This window comes from Mobula hypostoma, chromosome 5 (genome assembly GCF_963921235.1).
Source record: "Mobula hypostoma chromosome 5, sMobHyp1.1, whole genome shotgun sequence".
Lineage (NCBI taxonomy): Eukaryota > Metazoa > Chordata > Chondrichthyes > Myliobatiformes > Myliobatidae > Mobula > Mobula hypostoma.
In genome coordinates this window covers 914,170-937,192 of record NC_086101.1, presented here as the reverse complement: position 1 = coordinate 937,192, position 23,023 = coordinate 914,170, and the positions used below count along the sequence as shown (strand labels likewise).

The 23,023-nt window shown below is 47.5% G+C and overlaps 1 pseudogene; it reads left to right on the top strand.

Moving 5' to 3' along the window:
- The first annotated feature begins 1,571 nt into the window (after nucleotides 1-1,571).
- Nucleotides 1,572-23,023, top strand: part of LOC134346479 (zinc finger protein 721-like) — a 71,167-nt pseudogene continuing 49,715 nt past the window's right edge.

The window sequence follows — 23,023 nt, the reverse complement described above, 5'->3', positions numbered from 1 at the left end:
GAAGGAGAAATCGATATTCATGCCATCAGGTTGGAGGGGGGGGGGGAACCCAGACGGTATATGAGGCGCTAATGCTGGACCCTGAGGGTGGCCTCATCTGGGCACAAGCGGAGGCGATGGGTTGACACGTCGGAACGGGAGTGGGAATGGGAATGAAAATATTTCTACACCGGGAAGTCCCGCTCGGAGTGGATAGTCCAAAGGTTAATTTATTATCAACGCAGGAATCTATAAACAACAGACACAACCGTCGACCCCGGAAGATTCGCACGTGAAGTGTCGCCTCACCTGGAAAGCAAGCATGCAAGTACAGCAGGCAGTGAAGAAAGCTAATGGCATGCTGGCCTTCATAACAAGGGGAATTGAGTATAAAAGCAAAGAGATCCTTCTGCAGCTGTACAGGGCCCTGGTGAGACCACACCTGGAGTACTGTGTGCAGTTTTGGTCTCCAAATTTGAGGAAGGACATTCTTGCTATTGAGGGAGTGCAGCGTAGGTTCACAAGGTTAATTCCCGGGATGGCGGGACTGTCATATGTCGAAAGATTGGAGCGACTGGGCTTGTATACTCTGGAATTTAGAAGGCTGAGAGGGGATCTTATTGAAACATATAAGATTATTAAGGGATTGGACACGCTGGAGGCAGGAAGCATGTTCCCGCTGATGGGTGAGTCCAGAACCAGAGGCCACAGTTTAAGAATAAGGGGTAGGCCATTTAGAACGGAGTTGAGGAAAAACTTTTTCACCCAGAGAGTGGTGGATATATGGAATGCTCTGGCCCCAGAAGGCTGTGGAGGCCAAGTCCTGGATGCTTTCAAGAAAGAGATAGATAGAGCTCTTAAAGATAGTGGAATCAAAGGTTATGGGGATAAGGCAGGAACTGGATACTGATAGTGGATGATCAGCCATGATCACAGTGAATGGCGGTGCTGGCTCGAAGAGCCCAATGGCCTACTCCTGCACCTATTGTCTATTGTCTATTAACGGAGAGAGTTCGGCCGTCCGGCCCTTTCACTGTGACACCCCCGATCTCCACATCAAATCCGTCCAAACGAATCTGGGTGAACTTTAATGGCCAATAAATATAATTCCTGTCAGCGATCAGCTGTCTGAATGATCCCCTGACTTTCAGAGGACGGGGTATCTATGGTCCACATTGTCAGGGTGTTGAGTTTACCAGGAGAGAGAGACTGCAGGGATGAGAGGTTTTCTATTGACTGATACACTGTGTGTGGACCCCGCTGGCAATTCTGGTGTTGTGACCCGAATCGAGACAAACACCACGCTGCCCACTCCACCAACAACACGGCACAGGGACTTTACATCTCACAACACTGGATTCAGTGATGAGACCCGTCATTAATGTTGTTGTCCCACTGAAATCATAAGAAACCTCCATTCAGGTGCTTTTAAACACAGACCCGCCCCTACTGGTGACGTCATACAGCTGCCCCCACGCGCCTGACGTCACGCATGGGTTCCCCCCTCCCACACCGGGATCTGCCCTCACGTGCGCGGCGTCTTACGTCACCCACGCGCTGCTGTGCTCGAGCTTGGTCGGTTTAACGGCGGGGCTACTAATCGCGTGACCACCCCCTCCCCCCACCGCTGAACACCGACGCATCAGGAGCTGCCCTATTCCCATTGGTGCGCAGGAATGTCAATCGGTGCTTACAACCAATAGCGGAGGCGGAGCAGCGGAGAGGGCGTTGTCCCCGCTCAAGCGGGAAATCACCGTGACAGCGGAGCAAAGATGTCCGCTGTCTGATTTATTGCCCTTCACTCCGAGGGAGGTTGGGGCGTTTGTGGAGCGTCTCCCGCGGCCGGAGTCTGAGAGGTAGGAGGAGAGCGCTCGGCCCGGCGGTCTGATGCCGGTTCCCCGGGGTGGGTGTGTTTTATTGAAGTGATGAAGACGGTGAGAGGGGGCGGACAGGATGTCTGTCCCGGCGGCGACAGGGGGGCGGGGGGGGCTCATGTCTGAAGGGCGGAACGACTCTGATCTCCCGGTGGACGGTCAGTACCGGGAGAGTACAGTGAGTGTGGCTCGACCGAGAATGGACTCGATTCACAGCCACTTGGACAATTGTGATATACCGTATCAGAAATAGGCTGTTTAATACAAATCGCTTCCTCGTATCCCTTCAGTGAGGCAGAACATGGGTGAGCAGATGCAATGGGACAGTCCTCGGCTTCCTCAGACGGCTGCAGCAGGAGCTTTTATTCATCAGTATTAATGAAGAGCGGGAAAACGTGAAGGTTAAAATAATGACGGGAAATATGGGAGATGCAATTAAATACTGATGATCCTGACTCCCAGTAACGAAACACGCCTCACGCTCTGTGTGTCACCAGGTAGCCACAGACTCCCACAGAAACCGCAGTTCTTCCTTTCACCTCTTCCAACCACCCTGTCTCCGTCCGAGCGGTACCCACCAGACCCCGTCTCCATCCCCCTCACCCCGCAAACACACCCTGTCCTCGCCCTGTAAACACACCCTGTCCCCACCCTGTAAACACGCCCTGTCTCCACCCTGTAAACACAGCCTGTCCCCACCCTATCCCCGCCCTGTAAACACACCCTGTCCCCACCCTATCCCCGCCCTGTCCCCACCCTGTAAACACACCCTGTCCCTGCCCTGTTCCCACCCTGTAAACGTGCCCTGTCCCCTCCCTGTCACACCCTGTAAACACACCCTGTCACACCCTGTCCCCGCCCTGTAAACACAACCCCACCCTGTAAACACGCCCTGTCCCCACCCTGTAAACACACCCTGTAAATACTCCCTGTCCCCCCTTTCCCCACGCTGTAAACACGCCCTGTCCCCACCCTGTTAAAACACCCTGTCCCCGCCCTGTCTCCGTCCGAGCGGTACCCACCAGACCCCGTCTCCATTCCCCTCACTTCGCTATCTCAGTAAACACACCCTGTCCCCACCATCTCCCCAGTGGCTGCTCCTCCCGAGCCCAAACCTCCCACGGAGTCCATTCCATTACCATTGAAATCAGAGACACCCCCACACGTTTTACACAGGCTGCAAGACCACACACCACCTCACTGAAACCTCCTCATGAATCTTCCGACATCCGGCAATGGCTTTTCCCGGTGGTCTCATCGGATTCCAACAGGATGCACCCCTGCGGCCAAGCAACCTCATTAATCTTTGATTCTGCAATCCCTCATCGGCCCAACTCTCCCATCAACACCTCTGCTAACCGCAAACACACATCCTCATACATTGTCCATTAACCTCAACCCACGGCACCAGGTTCCCAGTAACCCCACCTCCCCACCTGACCCCTCTGACCCCACCTCCCCGCCAGACCCCTCTGACCGAACCTCCCCACCTGACCCCTCTGACCCCACCTCCCCGCCTGACTCCTCTGACCCCACCTCCCCGCCTGACTCCTCTGACCCCACCTCCCCACCAGACCCCTCGGACCGAACATCCCCGCCTGACCCCACCTCCCCACCAGTCCCCTCTGACCCTACCTCCCCACCAGACCCCTCTGACCCCACCTCCCCGCCAGACCCTTCTGACCGAACCTCCCCGCCTGACCCCTCTGACCCCACCTCCCCGCCAGACCCCTCTGACCCCACCTCCCCGCCAGACCCCTCTGACCGAACCTCCCCACCTGACCCCTCTGACCCCACCTCCCCGCCTGACTCCTCTGACCCCACCTCCCCGCCTGACTCCTCTGACCCCACCTCCCCACCAGACCCCTCGGACCGAACATCCCCGCCTGACCCCACCTCCCCACCAGTCCCCTCTGACCCTACCTCCCCACCAGACCCCTCTGACCCCACCTCCCCACCAGACCCCTCTGACCCCACCTCCCCGCCTGACCCCTCTGACCCCACCTCCCCGCCAGACCCCTCTGACCCCACCTCCCCGCCAGACCCCTCTGACCGAACCTCCCCGCCTGACCCCACCTCCCCACCAGTCCCCTCTGACCCCACCTCCCCACCAGTCCCCTCTAACCCCACCTCCCCACCAGACCCCTCTGACCCCACCTCCCCACCAGACCCCTCTGACCCCACCTCCCCACCAGACTTCCTCCATGTTCCACAGAGCGCCACATCTGCCCAGCAATTCCCACTGATCACAGATTGCTTCATGTTCCCTAAGACCCAAAAACACTTAACATTCCCCACTGACCCCACATTGCTCCACGTCCCCAAAAACCCAAAAACACTCAACATTCCCCCACTGACCCCACATCGCTCCACGTCCCCAAAGACCCAAAAACAATCAACATTCCCCACTGATCACACACTTCCTGTACGTTCCAATTAACACCTCATCTCCTCCACCACTCCCCCACGACACCACACATTTTCACACATCCCCAGTAGTTTCTACTGGCGGCCCGCGTCAGGATGTCCTGACATCCCCTCTCGTTCCCATTGATGTAATACTGCCTCCACGTTACAGCTAAAACCGCAACACCTCCACCAGCCCCCCGCCCTCAGATATTGCCTGTTCCCAATGATCGCACAACTCTCCAGTTATTCTCACTCGCCGTAAACCGCCCTAATGGCCATAACCCTCCACTCCATTAATTCCAACTGACACCAAGCTCCCCACTTCCCCAATGACCACACAGATCCCATATTCTCGCTTACTCCACTCCTCCCCACCAGTACACACTGCCATCAACTGCCCCGGCAGACCCCACTGCTCCCAGGCAGCTCACTTTGACCACAGACCACTATCGAACGCCCACCCAGCCCATATGGCACCCGCCAGACCACAGACCACTATCGAACGCCCACCCAGCCCATATGGCACCCGCCAGACCACAGACCACTATCGAATGCCCACCCAGCCCATATGGCACCCGCCAGACCACAGACCACTATCGAACGCCCACCCAGGCCATATCGCACTCGCCAGACCACAGACCACTATCGAGCACCCACCCAGCCCATACCGCACTCGTCTCTCTGAGGCAGCTCTCTCACCAGCACCAGACCTGCTTCTCCACCCCATGACTGGTCTGGCCAGCAAAACAAGATCAAGGCACCGAACGATCACCCCACAATAGCTGCCGCACGGATCCACCTGATGGTGTGTTGACCTGGCGCTGCTTCCGGCGACATTCTGCCATTTCCCGTCAGCAGTAAACGTCAACATTGACTGTACCAGCACAGGCCTGGTTTATCAGGGCGATAACAGTGAGAATCATCTGATTCATAATGGGGGAAGGGAGAGAGAGAGAGAGAGAGATGGTCGCACTTTGAGAAAGGAGAATCTCTGACCATCTGTGAATTAAGAACATAAGGCCATAAGATATAGGAGCAGGAGTAGGCCATTCGGCCCATCGAGTCTGCTCCGCCATTCAGTCATGGGCTGATCCATTTCATCCAGTCATCTCCACTCCCCTGACTTCACCCCCTATCCTTTGATGCCCTGGCTAATCAAGAGCCTATCTATCTCTGTCTTGTATACACCCAATGACTTGAAGTCCACAGCCGCTCGTGGCAACAAATTCCACAGATTTACCTGACTAAAGTAATTTCTCCACAGTTATCCCAGTTAGCCGTACAGAAGAGGTCACTGGACCATCTAATTTAATGCTGAAACTTTATACAGCACTGGTAAGGCCTCACTTTGAGTATTGTTGTCAGTTTTAGGGACTATCTGAGAAAGGATGTTCTGAGGCTACAGAGGGATTCATTCTCGAAAATCATTCCAGGATTGAACGTCTTGACATATGAAAAGCGTTGGATGGCTCTGGACCTGTATTCACTAGAATAAAGGGCGACCTCATTGAAACGTATCGAATGGTGACGGCCTTGACAGAGTGGATGAGGAAAGGATGTTGTCTCTGGAGAGAGGGTCCAGGATCAGAGGACACAGCCTCAGAATAGAGGAGTGTCCTTTTAGAACGACAATAAGGATGTATTTCTTCAGCCAGGGAGTGGTGCATTTGTGCAATTATTTGCCACTCGCAGCTGCGGAGGCCGCGTCTTTTTGAATATTTAAGGCGGAAGGTGAGTGGTTCTTCATTATTCAGGGAGATGAAAGGGAAATAGGAGAAGGCAGGAGATTGGTGATGAAAGGAAAATTAGATCAGCCATGATGAAATGACGGAGCAAACTCGATGGCCAAATGGAGTAATTCTGCGCCTATATCTTATGGTCTTATGGTCTTACCTTCTTTGCGCTGACTATTATTTGAGTCCTCTCGTTAACTGTGCTTCCTATATCCTTTCAATATCTACACATGAATGGCCCATCATCTATGTATGCAGTTACCTTTGAAGACTCCTGGTGAACCCATCTCCATCAGAGTGCGGTATCAGAGAGCTCCTTCCAAGTCTTTATCAGACATGTCGCGATGTTCCTGTCACTGTCAATCTCTCCCTCTCAGACCACGAAGCCTCCACCAGCATGTTGTCTCATTTACACCAACTCAAATGTTTCACGTTGTTTGCACAATCAGACCTGAACTGTATTTGTATTAAGGGTAAACTCCACTTCTCAAGTATCCACGCTGACTTCCGTGCACTCCCTAAAGTCCTGGACCTGCTATCGGACGCAACATCCAGGCAAATGCCCAGATTTCTGTAACAGCTGACATCTCATGGAGGATGGGGTCAAGCATAATCTGAAATGGAAAAGGAAATTATCAACGTTTCTGAGCTCAGCCTTCCGGGCCTGGGGAATGCAGGGGTTTTTGAGATAAGCACGGCCCGGTCTCACCGTTCTCTAGATATTATTATCTGCCTTTCCCCATCACATTCCTTTACTACTATTTTAGTTGTGTTGCATAAGTTTCGCAAGGCTTGTGGATACATTGTTCGAAATAAACTACCATTCTCCCGGCAGACCGCAAGATTTTGCACAGACAGGGTTTCCGTATGAAGGTTTTCACACAGATATTGTTTCGGGCAGAGGTCCCAATTCACCTCCAATCTCCGGCAAGCACTTTGTAGGCTGCTCGGCACTACCTCTTGTCTTTCCTCAGGCTTCTACCCTCAGACTAATGGACGGGCTGAGAGGACAAACCGGGACCTGGAGTGAGCCGTTCTCTGTCTTCTGTCCAGTCATCTCTCCTCTTGGAGTAACCATTTAATCCGGGCCGAGTTCGCCCACAATACCCTTCAGCATTCACCACTGGGTATGACCCCATTCGAATGCCAAATTGAGTTTCTGCCCGCTCTGTCTCCTGATCAGGAATCAGATGTCGGGTTCCCCTCCGCCGAATAATCTATTCAAAGCTGTCTTAATGGAAAAAAACTCTGAAAGAAAGTTCAGCCCGGGCAGCAGGCTGAGGCCAACAGACAGGCGGCTTGGCCCCTCTTTTAATATTGATAAGCGGGTGTGCATTCAACTAAAGGTCGTCTGCTCAAACTGGAATCGCGGAAACTAGCCTCTCGCTTTATCGGTCTCCTTAAAGTCAAGAGGAAAAATGCGGCGCAATATGCACATTACATTTTCCTCATCCTCTAAAAATTCATCCCGGCTTGCATGTATCGGATTTAAACTCTTACGTTGTCCCTATCTGGTCCCGAATCGGAAGCAGCACATGCCTCCCCCTTCTCCTGCCCCCTGCCCCTCACCACCGAGGACCATCGGCGGCGAATCAGTCTGCACAGCCCATGGACTGCTTCGCTCATGGAAATTAAAGGCACAACTACAACACTTAGTAGTTTGAGAGAGATATGGTCCAGAGGAACCAGGGATGATTTGGATTCTGTCCTTAATGGCCCTTGGGGCTACGGGGATCAGGGGGTATGGAGGGAAGGCTGGTGCAGGGTTCTGAGTTGGATGATCAGCCATGATCATAATAAATGGCGGTGCAGGCTCGAAGGGCCGAATGGCCTACTGCTGCACCTATTTTCTATGTTTCTATGTTTAATTCAGAATCCCAAAGGACATTCCAGACAGTACCGGGCTGTCAGGTGCCGGCCATAGTGGGACGGGATCTGTCGCAACCTCGGGTCGGTGGTAGAGTATCCTCAGGTCTCTGTTTTTTTTTGCTGCTTTTTGTGTGATCTCTGAGTTTTATTAATTATAGTTATAATGTATTATTGCACTTCGTGTTTTTTATGTGTTGGAGTTGTGTCTTCTATAGTTTACCATCACATTGCAATTATTCTTGGAAACTTCGAATGAATTCTCCTTGAGACTTTCCATGAATCCAATTAAGTACACTTGGATATTTGCTTCTCGTCAGATTGATTACCTGTAAACTTGTCCCGAGTCTGGGCACGGACTCCTTCGTGCCCTGGAGTATATCTAAAGGGACAGAGCTAATTCCCTGGGCTTGGTCGGCCTGATCTTTGCCCAGTGTATTTCTGGCCGAGTTATCCAGTATCCTATATGTTCTACTGTTTTGTTTTTCCTCTCGTTCTTTTGCTAATACAATCCCCGCTTTGTTTAACTGTTTGGCCCTGTGATCAATGCAGCGTGACAACATCCTTCATTTTGTCCAAAAGTCCAGCAGCTTCGCACTGGGAAGCGGCCGTTCACCTGCTCCGTGTGTGCCAAGAGACTTGTTCAATTAACCACCTTGTGAAGCTCCGGTGAGTTCACAATAAGCAGAGGCCACATTTCTGTCCGGAGTGAGCAAAGAGGTTTACTCAATCATCCCAGCTGCTGCAACAACTGCAGCTTCACATCAGGGAGGAAGTTCAGATCAGCTCTGTGTTAAATGTTTAACCATCACGGTGACTGAAGGCAGCTGCAGGTTCATGAGGGACTGATACTGTCAGATTCTGCAGTTCTTGTGGCTGCTCATCGCACCCAGGACTGAACTCTGGTCACTGAGCATTGGAGGAGGCTGTTCTGCTGATGTTAGCCTTAAACCAGACTGGGGTTTAATGTGCACATAAAATTTGCTGGTGAATGCAGCAGGCCAGGCAGAATCTATAGGAAGAGGTACAGTCGACGTTTCGGGCTGAGACCCTTCAGGACGAATGCCTGCTGAGTTCACCATGTGTGTTGCTTGAAATTCCAGCATCTGCAGATTTCCTCGTGTTGGGGTTTAATATTGTGGATCTGTGAGAGATAGATCAGTTCTGTATCAAATCCTGTGTCGCAGGTACTTGCTGTCTCAGCAACACTCATAATGTACACTAGAGAGGCCACTCAGTCCATCTGGTCCCTGCCCATGTTTCTGTTCTATATCAGTATTTTAAAATCTATCCCTGCCGTTCACCTCTCACTCTGCCTGTGATGACAGGTTGCAACTAGTCACCACTCTGTGGGAGAAGAGATTTCCCTTGAATTTCATAGAATCATAAAAATCTACAGCACGTTATAGGCCCTTCGACCCACAATATTGTGCCGATTGTGTAAACTACTGTAGAAAACGCCTAGGATTACCCTACTGCATAGCCCTCTATTTTTCTAAGCTCCATGTACCTATCTAAGATTCTCTTAAACGACCCTATTGTATCCACCTCTACCACTGTCACTGGCAGTGCTTTCCGCACACCCACGACTCGTTGTGTAAAAAAACTTACCACTGATATCTCCCTTGCAACTTCTTACAAGCACCTTAAAAGTAAGCCCTCTCGTTTTAGCCATTTCAGCCCTGGGGAAGAAAAACAACAACTCTGGCTATTCACACGACCAATGCCTCTTATCAGCTTCTACATCTGCATGAATTTCCTGCATGACTTTCGCCAGGCTGAATAAGACAATGAGCACACTATGGTTTTGACGTTCTTCAGGGCTCTGGTCTGAGGTGGTTAAGTTCCTTCTTCCCTGTTCTTCAATGTTTTGGGTCAATTTTACTAATTTCAAAGAACTGTGCCTGAGACAGCTGGTTTGTTGCAATGCGCCTCTGAAGGCTGACAGAAGACTAGTGAGGGAATCTTCGATGGAGCAGAGTCAGAAACCAAAGAGATGCCAGCATTAGTCAGGGCCTTGGGGCTCCAGAAAGAGATGGGGCCTAGAGTTTACGAGGAGGAGGAGGAAGAGGAATCAGACCAGCAGAATGTGGCTACAAATGAAAGATGAGAAACATTTGGAAACTAGTTAATTGAAAAAAAATGGTTAGTTTCTGCAAAATACTGGGGGAAATCAGCAGATCAGGCAACAAATGGACCATCAGGCCGCACTCCTCCTCCCGGCTTACAAACAGAAACTTAAGCGGAGGTCACGGTGTCAAAAATAGTGTCGCGCTGGACGGAGGAAACGGATGAGGTCCTCCGTGACTGCTTTGAATCGGTGGACTGGTTAGTATTCAAGGACTCAGCAGCTAACCTCGATGAGTATGCTTCAGCTGTCACGGACTTTATTTGGAAATGCACAGAGGACTGTGTGTCTCGCAAGATGATCCAGGTATTCCCTAACCGGAAACCTTGGATGAATTATGAAGTTGAGTCCCTTTTAAAGACTAGAGCTGCGGCTTTTAGGTCCGGGGATACCAGTCGCTACACGGAATCCAGGCGTGAACTCTGGGAAGCCATTAAGGGCGCCAAGAGGTAATATCGAGCCAAGTTGGAAGCCCAGGCTAACCAGAGGGATGCCAGTAGACTATGGCAGGTTCTAAATGAGATCACTGGGCACAAAGAAAAGGCTGGGAATATCAATAACTGTGGCGCTTCTCTTCCTGACGAACTTAACGTATTCTACACAAGATTTGAACAGAAGAGGAGCGTCCCGCTCCCTCCGGATGAACCGGACCTGGTGACATCGAGATTCATCGTCACCGAGGAGGATGTCAGAAGGGCCTTCCTGAAGATAAATCCAAGGAAGGCGACGGGCCCAGATGGCGTCCCAGGACGGGTTCTCCAGGCCTGTGCAAGCGAGCTAGCTGGAGTGCTTGCTGACATCTTCAACTGCTCCTTGCTTCAGTCTAAGATCCCCTCGTGTTTTAAGAAGGCAACGATAATTCCAGTGCCGAAGAAGAGCAAGGTGACATACCTGAATGACTATCGTCCTGTGGCTCTAACGTCAATTGCTATGAAGTGCTTCGAGAGGTTGGTTATGGCACACATCAACCACAGCCTACCGGTCAACCTCGACGCTTTGCAATTCACCTACTGGAGCAATAGGTCAACGGCAGATGCCATCTGTCTGGCCCTACATTCCTCCTTAGAACACCTGGAGAATAAAGACGAATACGTAAGGCTCCTTTTCATTGACTACAGCTCGGCTTTTAATGCCATCATTCCAACTAAGCTCTGGAACCTGGGCCTTAGCACTCAGATCTGCAGCTGGATCTTCAACTTCCTCACAGACAGGACCTAGGCTGTAAAAATAGGGGAACACTCACAGCATGCTGGAGGAACTCAGCAGGTCAGACAGCATCAGTGGAAACGATGCGTGGACGTTTCGGGCCGGAACCCTTCGTCAGGACTGAGTAAAGAAGGAGGGGGGAGGATTTGAAGAATGCTTGTAGGTTCAGTTGAAAGACCAATAGTTTGAAAGACAAAGGGGTGGGGGAGGGGAAGCAGGGACGTCATAGGCAGGACTGAACCTACAAGCATTCTTCAAATCCTTCCCCCTCCTTCTTTATTCAGTCCTGACGAAGGGTTCCGGCCTGAAACGTCGACTCATCGTTTCCACTGATGCTGCCCGACCTGCTGAGTTCCTCCAGCGTGCTGTGAGTGTTGCTTTAATCCCAGCATCTGCAGATTATTTTGTAAAAATGGGGACAAGCTCTCCTCTACAATCACTCTGAGCACCGGTGCCCCACAAGGCTGTGTACTCAGCCCCCTGCTGTACTCACTGTACACCCATGATTGTGCAGCCAAGTTTCCATCGAACTCAATATATAAGTTTGCTGATGACACAACAATTGTAGGCCATATCTCGGGTAATGATGAGTTTGAGTACAGAGAGGAAATTGAGAACCTGGTGGCATGGTGCGAAGACAACCTATCCCTCAACGTTAGCAAGACGAAGGAATTGGTTGTTATAGTCATAGTCATACTTTATTGATCCCGGGGGAAATTGGTTTTCGTTACAGTTGCACCATAAATAATTAAATAGTAATAAAACCATAAATAATTAAATAGTAATATATAAATTATGCCAGGAAATAAGTCCAGGACCAGCCTTTTGGCTCAGGGTGTCTGACCTTCCAAGGGAGGAGTTGTAAAGTTTGATGGCCACAGGAAGGAATGACTTCCTATGACGCTCTGTGTTGCATCTCGGTGGAATGAGTCTCTGACTGAATGTACTCCTGTACCCAACCAGTACATTATGTAGTGGATGGGAGACATTGTCCAAGATGGCATGCAACTTAGACAGCATCCTCTTTTCAGACACCACCGTCAGAGAGTCACCACCGTCAGAGACTGTTGACTTCAGAAGGAGTAGCGGACCGCACGACCCAATTTACATCGGAGGTGCGCAAGTGGAACAGGTCAAAAGCTTTAAGTTCCTCGGGGTCAATATCACAAATGACCTGACTTGGTCCAACCAAGCAGAGTTCACTACCAAGAAGGCCCACCAGTGCCTTTACTTCCTGAGAAAACTAAAGACATTTGGCCTGTCCCCTAAAACTCTCACTAATTTTTATAGATGCACCGTAGAAAGCATTCTTCTAGGGTGTACCACAACCTGGTATGGAAGTTGTCCTGTCCAAGATCGAAAGAAGCTGCAGGAGATCGTTAACACGGCGCAGTACATCACACAAACCAATCTTCCGTCCGTGGACTCACTTTACACCGCACGCTGTCGGAGCAGTGCTGCCAGGATAATCAAGGACACGACCTACCCAGCCAACACACTTTTTGTCCCTCTTCCCTCCGGGAGAAGGCTCAGGAGCTTGAAGACTCGTACAGCCAGATTTGGGAACAGCTTCTTTCCAACTGTGATAAGACTGCTGAATGGATCCTGACCCGGATCTGGGCTGTACCCTCCAAATATCCAGACCTGCCTCTCGATTTTTTTTGCACTACTTTACTTTCCATTTTTCTATTATCTATTTATGACTTATAATTTAATTTTTAAATATTTACTAATATTTACTATTTTTAATGTTTTTAATTTTTAATATTTGTAATCCAGGGAGCGGGAAGAGCAGAATCAAATATTGCTGTGCTGATTGTATGTTCCAGTATCAATTTGTTTGGCGACAATAAAGTATAAAGTATAAGTAAAGGTGGAGAGGAGTAAATAGACAACATTTAGGCCGGGCCCCTTCAGAATGCCTAGACTGTATACTCCTCTGCTTAGTTGTTGCCTGAACTGTAGAGTTCCTCCAGCATTTGTGTTTGTGTGCGTCGCTGTATTTCCAGCAACTGCAGAATCTCTTGTGTTTCATATCTGCATTTGTAAGAGGATTGTACTTAAGCATTAGATACACGGAATACCTGTTGATATTGAGTATATTGTTTATGGGAGCCGTTTTCTACGTTAAAACAGCTGCTGAGTTTTCTACACAAACAAAAAATCCACGGAACATACATAAAAGTTGCTGGTGAACGCAGCAAGCCAGGCAGCATCTCTAGGAAGAGGTTCAGTCGACGTTTCAGGCCGAGACCCTTCGTCAGGACTAACTGAAGGAAGAGTTAGTAAGGGTTTTTAAAAATAAGTTAGCAGTGGGGTAATTATTTGAGAAAATACTTGACAGGATTTGCATTCTTTTGGAGAGGCAGGGACTGATTAGATAGCCTGCATGGCTTTGAGGAGGAAATCTGAGTTTTTTAAACTCAGGGATAACAAAGGAGTCTGAAGCAGGGCAGCTGTTGCCTATATGGATTCAAGGCATTTGACAACAAGCTGCATAGTCTACTGTCCAAAAGGTTGAGGAACAATTGGCATCCCGGTAAGCTGGCTAATTGAATCCAAAGTTAGCTTGGTAGTAATGAAAGGGTACTTCCTCAAATAGGAGCTGTTACAAGTGGTGTATGATGAGATCAACGCTTCATCCTTGGCTGCTCATGAAATATATTCACTTAGATGTCCATGTAAGAGGCAAGATTAGCAAGTTACAGTTGACAAAATTAGTGTTTGCTATTGAAACATTGGGCAGGTAGTTGGCAAATAGAATTTAATCCTGACGAGAGCAAAGTAGCCTATTCTGAGAAGTCAAATTGGCCCAGAAAGGGGTTAGATCATAATGGAACATGAAGTGGGAAATAATCAGGAATACTGTACAGCTGATAAGGTTCTGCCATTTCACTGCATCAATTTCAATTAGTGCAACTGAGTTTTAAGCAGATGCATAGTTCCTTCAGGTTACAAAAGATTTCTCTCCTTTGAGAAGTGGCATTTATTATGCCTTCTTATCCAAACCCTCATTGACTTTCTAACCAATTACCATGCATCGTTTGCTGCAGTGTTCCATTGATAAGCGCATGCTGCATCAAGTAAAAAAAAATTCCAGTGAAAGGGGTCATAACTGAAAGGCTGGAAGAAGGACTAAACTGAATCATGTGCGATAATGCTCCTAAAGAACAAAATATAGGAATCTGGCAAGTAGGGAATTCAGTGCAAGTGAACAATCTGACTTCTCAGTGAGCTAACCTGCTAGAGACTTAACTGTTCTGTTGTGCACACACCCTGCCCCACATGGACAACTGCAGAAAGAATTGTCAGTTCTATGCTTCAGAGTATCAATAGCTGACATTACTGAGCGTCATCAACAAGGCTGAGTATTTGAACACTGCATTCTTTAGAAATTGCTGTGTGGATCAAGAATGCAATTAAGGAGCAACTCTGAGACAAAAAAAAACAAAATGTCCCAAGGGCATCTTTGGGGACACAAAGACAAAATAGAGGAACTCAGCACACCAAGTAGCATCTATGGAAAGAAATAAACAGTCAACAGTTTGGGCCAAAACCTTTCATCAGGACATCTTTTAGTTTAAGCAGTATGCAGCTCTGAAAAAAAATGAAGACACAGCCAAGATCTCATCTCTACCATTGCTTCAACAAGGACAGAGTTGGAATTCTATTGTTGGGCATACAGACAAGTGATTTGTTCATCACAGATGTGATTCAAGGTTAATTACTTATTTGATGGATGGATCCAAGAGGACACAGAAATCAGTGCCAATATTATAGAAAGAGGAAAAGATCATGCAGATAAAATTTGACCCGAGATTAAGAATCAGACTTAAATGACACCAACAACTCTTACTAACTCTTCCTTCAGTTAGTCCTGATGAAGGGTCTCGGCCTGAAACGTTGACTGCACCTCTTCCTAGAGATGCTGCCTGGCCTGCTGCGTTCACCAGCAACTTTGATGTGTGTTGCTTGATTTTCCAGCATCTGCAGAATTCCTGTTTTTTGCGTTAAAAAATCCACGGGATGGAAAAGGGGCTGGCAGAAACGTTTAATGGTGGCTTGATTACCCAGAACGCCATGCGTAAACAAAATCGCCGTCGCTGAAGCACCGATCAAATGCGCAGGCGTCAAGGTTGATGACGTTACCGAATATCACGCATGCGCGCAGTGCGCAGTACACTGAAGGCCTCTGAAGAATCAGCGGTAGGTAAGAGTTAATCTCCGGCCGAAAGTTTTCACACCGACTGAGGGGCAATTGCTCCGAACACCGTGGTCCGTAATCCCGGGACAATCCTGCTCTCTTCCCTCTCTCTCAGCTCCACGATCCGTACGGGCCCCGAGGAGCTTCCGGCTAACGAGGGAATAGGAGACGATGGATCTCTCAGAGAGAGCTGAGCTCCAGCGGTCTAAATGCAAGGATTGGGAACTCGGAGAAAGGGAGCAAAATCTTTTGCATCACCGGTTAAGAAAATCACCTTTGTTCTACTTCTAATCACAAACAAGAGAAAATCTGCATTAGTACTTTTTTCCATAGATGCTGCCTGGCCTGCTGAGTTCCTCCAGCATTTTATGTGTCCTCTTGTTCTAGACCTTTCCACCCGTGAGAACACGTTTTGACCCATTCTCTCTGGGCACATAATGATATCTGTGTATTTCTGGAGGATCATCAGTGATTGTCCTTGATCCCTTCTCCCACCTGGTTCCATCTGCTCATTCCCGCCCATCTTGTTCAACCTCTACAATCTCCTAACCCCACCTCACCCCACCCCACCCCCGGTTTCAGTGATATACATCAACCATCTGGGTCAACCTCGGTCCACCCTGTATCCCACCACCTCAATGTTATATATCAGCAATTTTTCATCTAATCTTTGTCTTCATTGTGAAGTGTTCTTTTGCACCTTTGCCCTTGCTGATTTATTTCCAGAATCGGTTTTTGTTAGCTGGAAGGTAACAAAAGCTAGAAGTTAGGGGATCATCAGATACTAGTTCTGTTCTGCAACTTTAAGTTTACATTGGTGTGGAGGAGCTAGTTTTGGAACTGTGACTGGCTGACAGTTTACTGTCAGCAAAGAGTACTGGGAGAATGGGTGCTTGGGCTATAATCCTGTGATCTACATTCCAGTTCTGACGAAAGGTCTCGGCCCGAAAAGTCGACTGTTTCTTCCTATAGAAGCTGCCTGGCCTGCTGCGTTCACCAGCAGCTTTTATGTGTGTTTATATGGAACTGTTGGTGTTTTGGCTTTGACTTTGGTTAGTGCTTCTACAGATGGGGCTGGATGGTCGTCCTTCTGCAATGAAGCAGAAATTTCAAGCAGCTGGACATTGGTTGTGGGGAAATCCCGGACTGCACTACCCATTGTGAGATGCGAGGATGATGTCTGAGACTCCCAGGGTCGGTGAGTGGCAGATTCAGCTGTGTGACTCTGTGAGGTTGGGTCCCGGGACATCACAGTTGTTGATCCAGGTAAAATGGACCCGGGGATCGAGCTGCCCAGATTTATGAGCGAGTATTTCTGGTCTGGGATCAGATGTTTGTTTCTGGAGTTCCTTTGGAAGCAATGACTGCTAATCTGAGGACGGGATGAGTTCCCATTCTATCCTCACAGGGAGAGGCTATGAGTGAATGGGCTGTTCCGTGTTTACAACAGTAGAAATAGACTGTATTTGGAAATCCCCCCCCTCCACTGTCACTTGGTGGAAATCAAGCAGAATCTCAAGTCGCTGGAGATCTGCACTAAAAACTGAAAATGTTTGAAGTCATTCTGACGAAACGTTATTAACGTGAATTGTAAAGTTTGTTCCTTACCTGCTGAGCATTTCTGGTAGTTCCAGTTTCTTTTTATTACATTCACCCTGGACTGGTTTATATTTCCTGAAATGGACCTGTTTTAACCTGGGAATGGAAATGGCTCGTCCTGTGATTGCAGAACAGTAAAGAAAGCACAACTTTTCCCTGTAAATTATGCTAGTACCAATTTGTCTGTTATTCCTGGAAATGTGTTCAGTTCAGTTGTTGCTAACAGGGTTCACATGAATAATCTCAGGAATGACTGGCTTTATGTATGAGGAGCATTTGATGGTTCTGGACCTGTGTTCAATGGAGTTCAGAGGGACGGTGGGGATGGTGGAGGGAACCTACCGATGCTGAAAAGCCTGGATACAGTGGACATGGAGAGGATGTTTCCATTAGACAGAGAGTCTGTGATCTGACAGCAGAGTCTCAGAATAAAGATGCTTCCCTTTAAAACTGAGATGAGAAAAATTTTTTCTTAATCTTAAGGAAGATAAAGATCCCACTGAATGTGCATCACATAGGCCTATATCATGTTGAATGTAGATTCCAAGATTTTTTCTAAAATATTAGCGACCAGATTGGAAGAAGTATTGCCTCAAATTATTTCTGTTGATCAGACGGGATTTATTAAAAATCATTATTTTTTTTTAAATATTAGGAGATTAATGAATACTGTTTATACTTCATCTAGAAATTCAAAATGTGTCATTTCACTAGATGCTGAGAAAGTGTTTGACAGGGTTGAATGGTCATATTTATTTAGTGTGCTTGAAAAATTTAATTTTAGTCCGACATTTATATCTTGGATTAAATTAATATACCTTACCTATTCGACGTCGGTATTTACCAATAATCAAAGATCTCCCTTTTCTAAGTTGTTTCGCAGCACCAGGCAAGGTTGCCCTCTTAGTCCATTGCTATTCGTGAATCAACTAATATATTTGTTATCGCTCATGGGAATGAAACATATAAGTTATCACTATACGCTGATGATTTATTACTGCACATTTCTAACCTTGAAAAATCTATTCCGGCACTTCTATCCTTGATTGATAAGTTCAGTAATTTTTTGGGCTACAGCTTGAACCTTAATAAGAGTGAACTCTTCCCTTTAAATATGCTGGTTCCAATTTAAAGATGTTCACCATTCAGACTGGTTATTGATTATTTTACTTATCTGGGTGTTAAAATTACTAAAACATAAGGATTTATTCAAGCATAATTTTTTACCTTTAATTGATCAAATTAATCAAATTTTTATTAAGTGGTCCCCATTGTTTCTATCAATGCTTGGTCAAATTAACGCTATTAAGATGATTCTCCTACCAAAATTTTTATGCTTGTTTCAAGCATTATCAATTTTTATTTCTAAATCCTTTTTTGATACTTTAGATTCTAAAATATCTTCATATATATGGCAGAACAAAAATCCTAGGTTAAGTAAAAAAAATCTTTACAGAAGTCTAAAAAGGACGGTCATTTCGCTTTACCAAATTTTAGATTTACCAAATTTGGCAATTAATATCCGATATTTAATATTTTGGACACAAGATTTGGATATAGCTTTACACCCACAAGGGGTAAACCTGGAAAGTAAATCTATAAAAGGATTTTCTTTGACTTCCATTTTAGGGACTTCTTTACCATTTGTTATTTCTAAATTAATTAAACAAATGGTTAATCCAATAATTAAACATACAATACGAATATGGTTTCAATTTCGTAAAATTTTTTTGCTTGACCCAATTTATTTTATCAAGCCCTATTACGTCTCATTTTTCTCTTTCAACCTTCTATTATAGATCAAGCTTTTTCGGTATGGAAAAGGAAGGGTAGATGAAGCTTTCATGATTTATTTTTGGATAACTGTTTCATGTCTTTTGAACAGTTATCTAATAAATATAATTTGCCTAGGTCTCACTTTTTCAGATATCTACAAATTAGAAACTTTTAAAATATTAATTTACCCACATTTCCAACTTCACATCCAATTGATATTGTGGAAAAAATTCTAAGTTTAAATCCTTTTCAGAAGGGTTTAATAGCATTCATTTATGATTTGACTATGAAAATAAATTCAGGTATATCTGATAAAATTAAGATTGAATGGGAAAGAGAACTCCAACTTCATTTACCTTTAGAAAAATGGGGAAAAATGTTTTATTAGTTAATATGTCCTCTTTATGTGCTAAACATACATTGATACCATTTAAAGTGGTGCATAAGGCACATATGTCTAAAGACAAATTAGCTCATTTCTATTCATATATAAGCCCAATTTGTGATAGATGCCATTCTGAAGTTGCTTCCTTGACTCATATGTTTTGGTCTTGTCCTTTCTTGCATAAATATTGGAAAGATATCTTTGATATTATTTCTGCTGTTTTGCGTATTAATTTACAACCACACCCTGTCACTGCAATTTTTGGGTTACCAATGATGGATGATAGTTACTTCTCCCCTTCAGCCTGTCGGATGATTGCTTTTTTAACATTAATGGCTACAACATTTTTCTTATTGAACTGGAAAGAGGTCAATCCCCCTACTATATTTCAATGGTTTTCTCAAACTATATCTTGTTTAAATTTACAGAAAATTAGAAATGGCACCTCTGACCCTTTGATTAAATTTGAAGAAACTTGGAGACCATTTATTCAACATTTCCATATGATGTAGTTTGACCTTTTCAAATCCTTTTTTTAACTTAAAATACATGGATAGAGGAGTGGAGTTAATGACATTAATGATTCTATCCAATGTAATATGTTAGCCTGTCTTTTTTTTTCTATAGTTCTGTTTTTTTTTAGTTTTATTTAGTTTAGGTTAATATCGCTTAGTTAATCAATATGTTGTGGCAACCCACTTTCTAGCACACACGAACCGGCTCACGAAACAGCGCGCGCAGGCAGAGAGGCCGGCCGCAAAAAGGGCACCAGGCCATCTTCACCAGCTGGGGGAAAATCCCGCGCGCGGAAAGGGTCTGGGAATATGCATTCCCCACAGTAGTCCCACCCAGGGAGGGCGGAACAGGAAGGCTTTAGAGCAGGCCGCGAAGTTTGAATAAATCTCTTTCATCGCAACTCTAACTCACCGACTACGTGTGGTTATTTTAGCGCTGTGTGTAGCACACCGCTACAATTGGTGACCCCGACGGCCCAAACGATATTTGGACCAGAGATGACAGACGCCACATCTGTTCACGCAGTTTCATTAAAACTTTTGGCCGCTGTGACCCCGTCTGTGGTTTGAACAAGCAGAAGCTCAATTCCACATTTGGCAGATAACCTCGGAGTCCACTCGCTACTACTACGTGCTGAGCTCCCTCGACCAGGAGACAGCTGCACAAGTTGAGGAATTCGTGGGTATGGTGAATTTCTACCACCGTTTCCTCCCCTCAGCAGCCCAAACCATGCGCCCCCTGTTCACTCTGATGTCAGGTAAGGGCAAGGACATTATCTGGGATGAAGAGGCCGCAGCTGCTTTCGTTAAAACCAAAGAAGCCTTGACAAATGCCACGATGCTAGTGCACCCCAGAACGGATGTTCCTACTGCCCTCACGGTGGAAGCATCCAACACAGCAGTCAGTGGAGTGCTGGAACAACTCATCGAGGGTCGCTGGCAACCCCTGGCGTTCTTCAGCAAACACCTACGACCACCCAAACTCAAATACAGTGCTTTCGACCAGAAGCTATTGGCAATATACCTGGCAATCTGGCATTTCAGGTACTTCTTAGAAGGTAGGCCCTTCACCGCGTTCACAGACCACAAACCGTTTACCTTTGCGTTCACGAAGGTGTCTGACCCCTGGTCGTCCTGCCAGTAGTGACATCTGTCCTACATCTCCGAGTACACGATGGACATCTGTCCTACATCTCCGAGTACACGATGGACATCTGGCATGTCTCGGGAAAGGACAACGTCGTGGTGGACGCACTATCCACACCTACCATACAGGCCCTGTCCCAGGGGGTGGACTATGCAGCGCAGGCAGAGGCACAGCAGGCAGACGATGAGATCCCTAGTTACAGAACTGCGGTCTCCGGTTTGCAGCTCCAAGACCTCCCCGTAGGCCCAGGTGAGAGGACCCTACTGTGTGACGTAGCTACCGGCCAACCCTGCCCCGTCGTCCCAGCAGCCTGGCGCCAGCGGGTTTTCGAATCCGTTCACAACTTAGCGCACCCCTCCATCAGGACAACCGTCCGGCTGGTCGCCAACAGGTTCGTGTGGCATGGGCTGCGTAAACAGGTCAGCGAATGGGCCAAAATGTGCATGCAGTGCCCAACGGCCAAGGTGCAGCGGCACACCAGAGCCCCGCTGGAGGTTTGACCACATTCACGTGGGTATCGTGAGGCCCCTGCCAGTGTCGCGAGGAGCGTGGTACCTCCTAACTATGATAGACCGGTTCACCAGATGGCCAGAGGCAGTCCTGCTCACCGACACCACCTCCGAATCCTGCGCCTGAGCACTGATCGCAACCTGGGTAGCCCGCTTCGGGGGTACCGGCCCACATTACCTCTGACAGGGGCGCCCAGTTCACCTCCAGCCTGAGGTCAGCTATGGCCAGCCTTTTAGGAACACAGCTACACCACACAACTGCCTACCACTCACAGTAGCGTTTCCACCGTCACCTGAAGTCGGCTCTCATGGCCCGCCTGGAGGGGCCTAACTGGGTGGATGAACTTCCCTGGGTCCTGTTCAGAATTCGCACGGTGCCCAAGGAGGATCTGCACATCTTGTCGGCCGAGTTGGTGTACGGCGCACCCCTGGTCGTCCCAGGGGAGTTCATACCAGCCCCAAGGGGGCAAGAGGAAGAACTCACAGCAGTCCTGGACAGACTACGGGCGAGGCTCGGTAACCTGGCCCCCATACCCACTTCACAGCTCGGACAGAGCCCGACCTGCGTACCCAAAAACCTGCAGAACTGTAAGTTTCTTTTTGTACGACGGGGCGGACACCGGGCACCGCTACAGCGGCCCTACGAGGGGCCGTTTAAGGTGATCAGGAACAACGGGTTCGTGCTGGACATTGGGGGGAGAGAGGAGGTTTTCACGGTGGACCGACTCAAACCGGCCCATGTGGACTTGGCCCAGCCGGTCCAGGCTCAGGCACCGCGGTGCAGGGGCAGACCTCCAAAACAGAGGCCGATCCAGACTGTGGACATTGGGGGAGGTATCGCCGGTTCTGGTGGGGGTGAAGTGGTGACCCACTTTCTAGCACACACGAACCGGCTCACGAAACAGCGCGCGCAGGCAGAGAGGCCGGCCGCAAAAGGGACACCAGGCCATTTTCAGCGGGGGAAAATCCCGTGTGTGGAAAGGGTCTGGGAATATGCATTCCCCATAGTAGTCCCGCCCAGGGAGGGCGGGAATGGGAAGGCTTTAAAGCAGGACGTGAAGTTTGAATAAATTTCTTTCATCGCAACTCTAACTCACTAACTACATGTGGTTATTTTAGCGCTGTGTGTAGCACACCGCTACAATGTCCTTTTTTTTTCTAATTTGGGGTTTTTTTTAGATTTTTTTCTCATTTATCCCTTTATCATGTTTAATTATATTTAGAGTTTGGGGAAGCTTTATACTTCTGTATTATTATCAATACTATAGTTGTAATGTTAATTATTAATAATGTAATTTCAATCTCTGTTCATTAATATTGTTGCTATGTTTATAATTTTGAAAATTAATAAAAAAGATTGGAAAAGAAAGAAAAGAAAGGTAATGGCTCATTCTGTAGAACAGTAAAGAAACCCCAACATTCCCTGTAAATTATCCTGGTACCAGTTTGTCCATTATTCCTGGAAATGTGTTCAGTACAGTTGTTGCTAACAAGGTTTACAAGAATAATCTCAGGAATGATCGGCGTTATGTATGAGGAGCATTTGATGGTTCTGGACCTGTGTTCAATGGAGTTCAGAGGGACGGTGGGGGTGGTGGAGGGATGTATGGCTAAGTAAACCTACCGAATGCTGAAAAGCCTGGATACGGTGGACATGGAGAGGATGTTTACATTAGACGGAGCGTCTGTGATC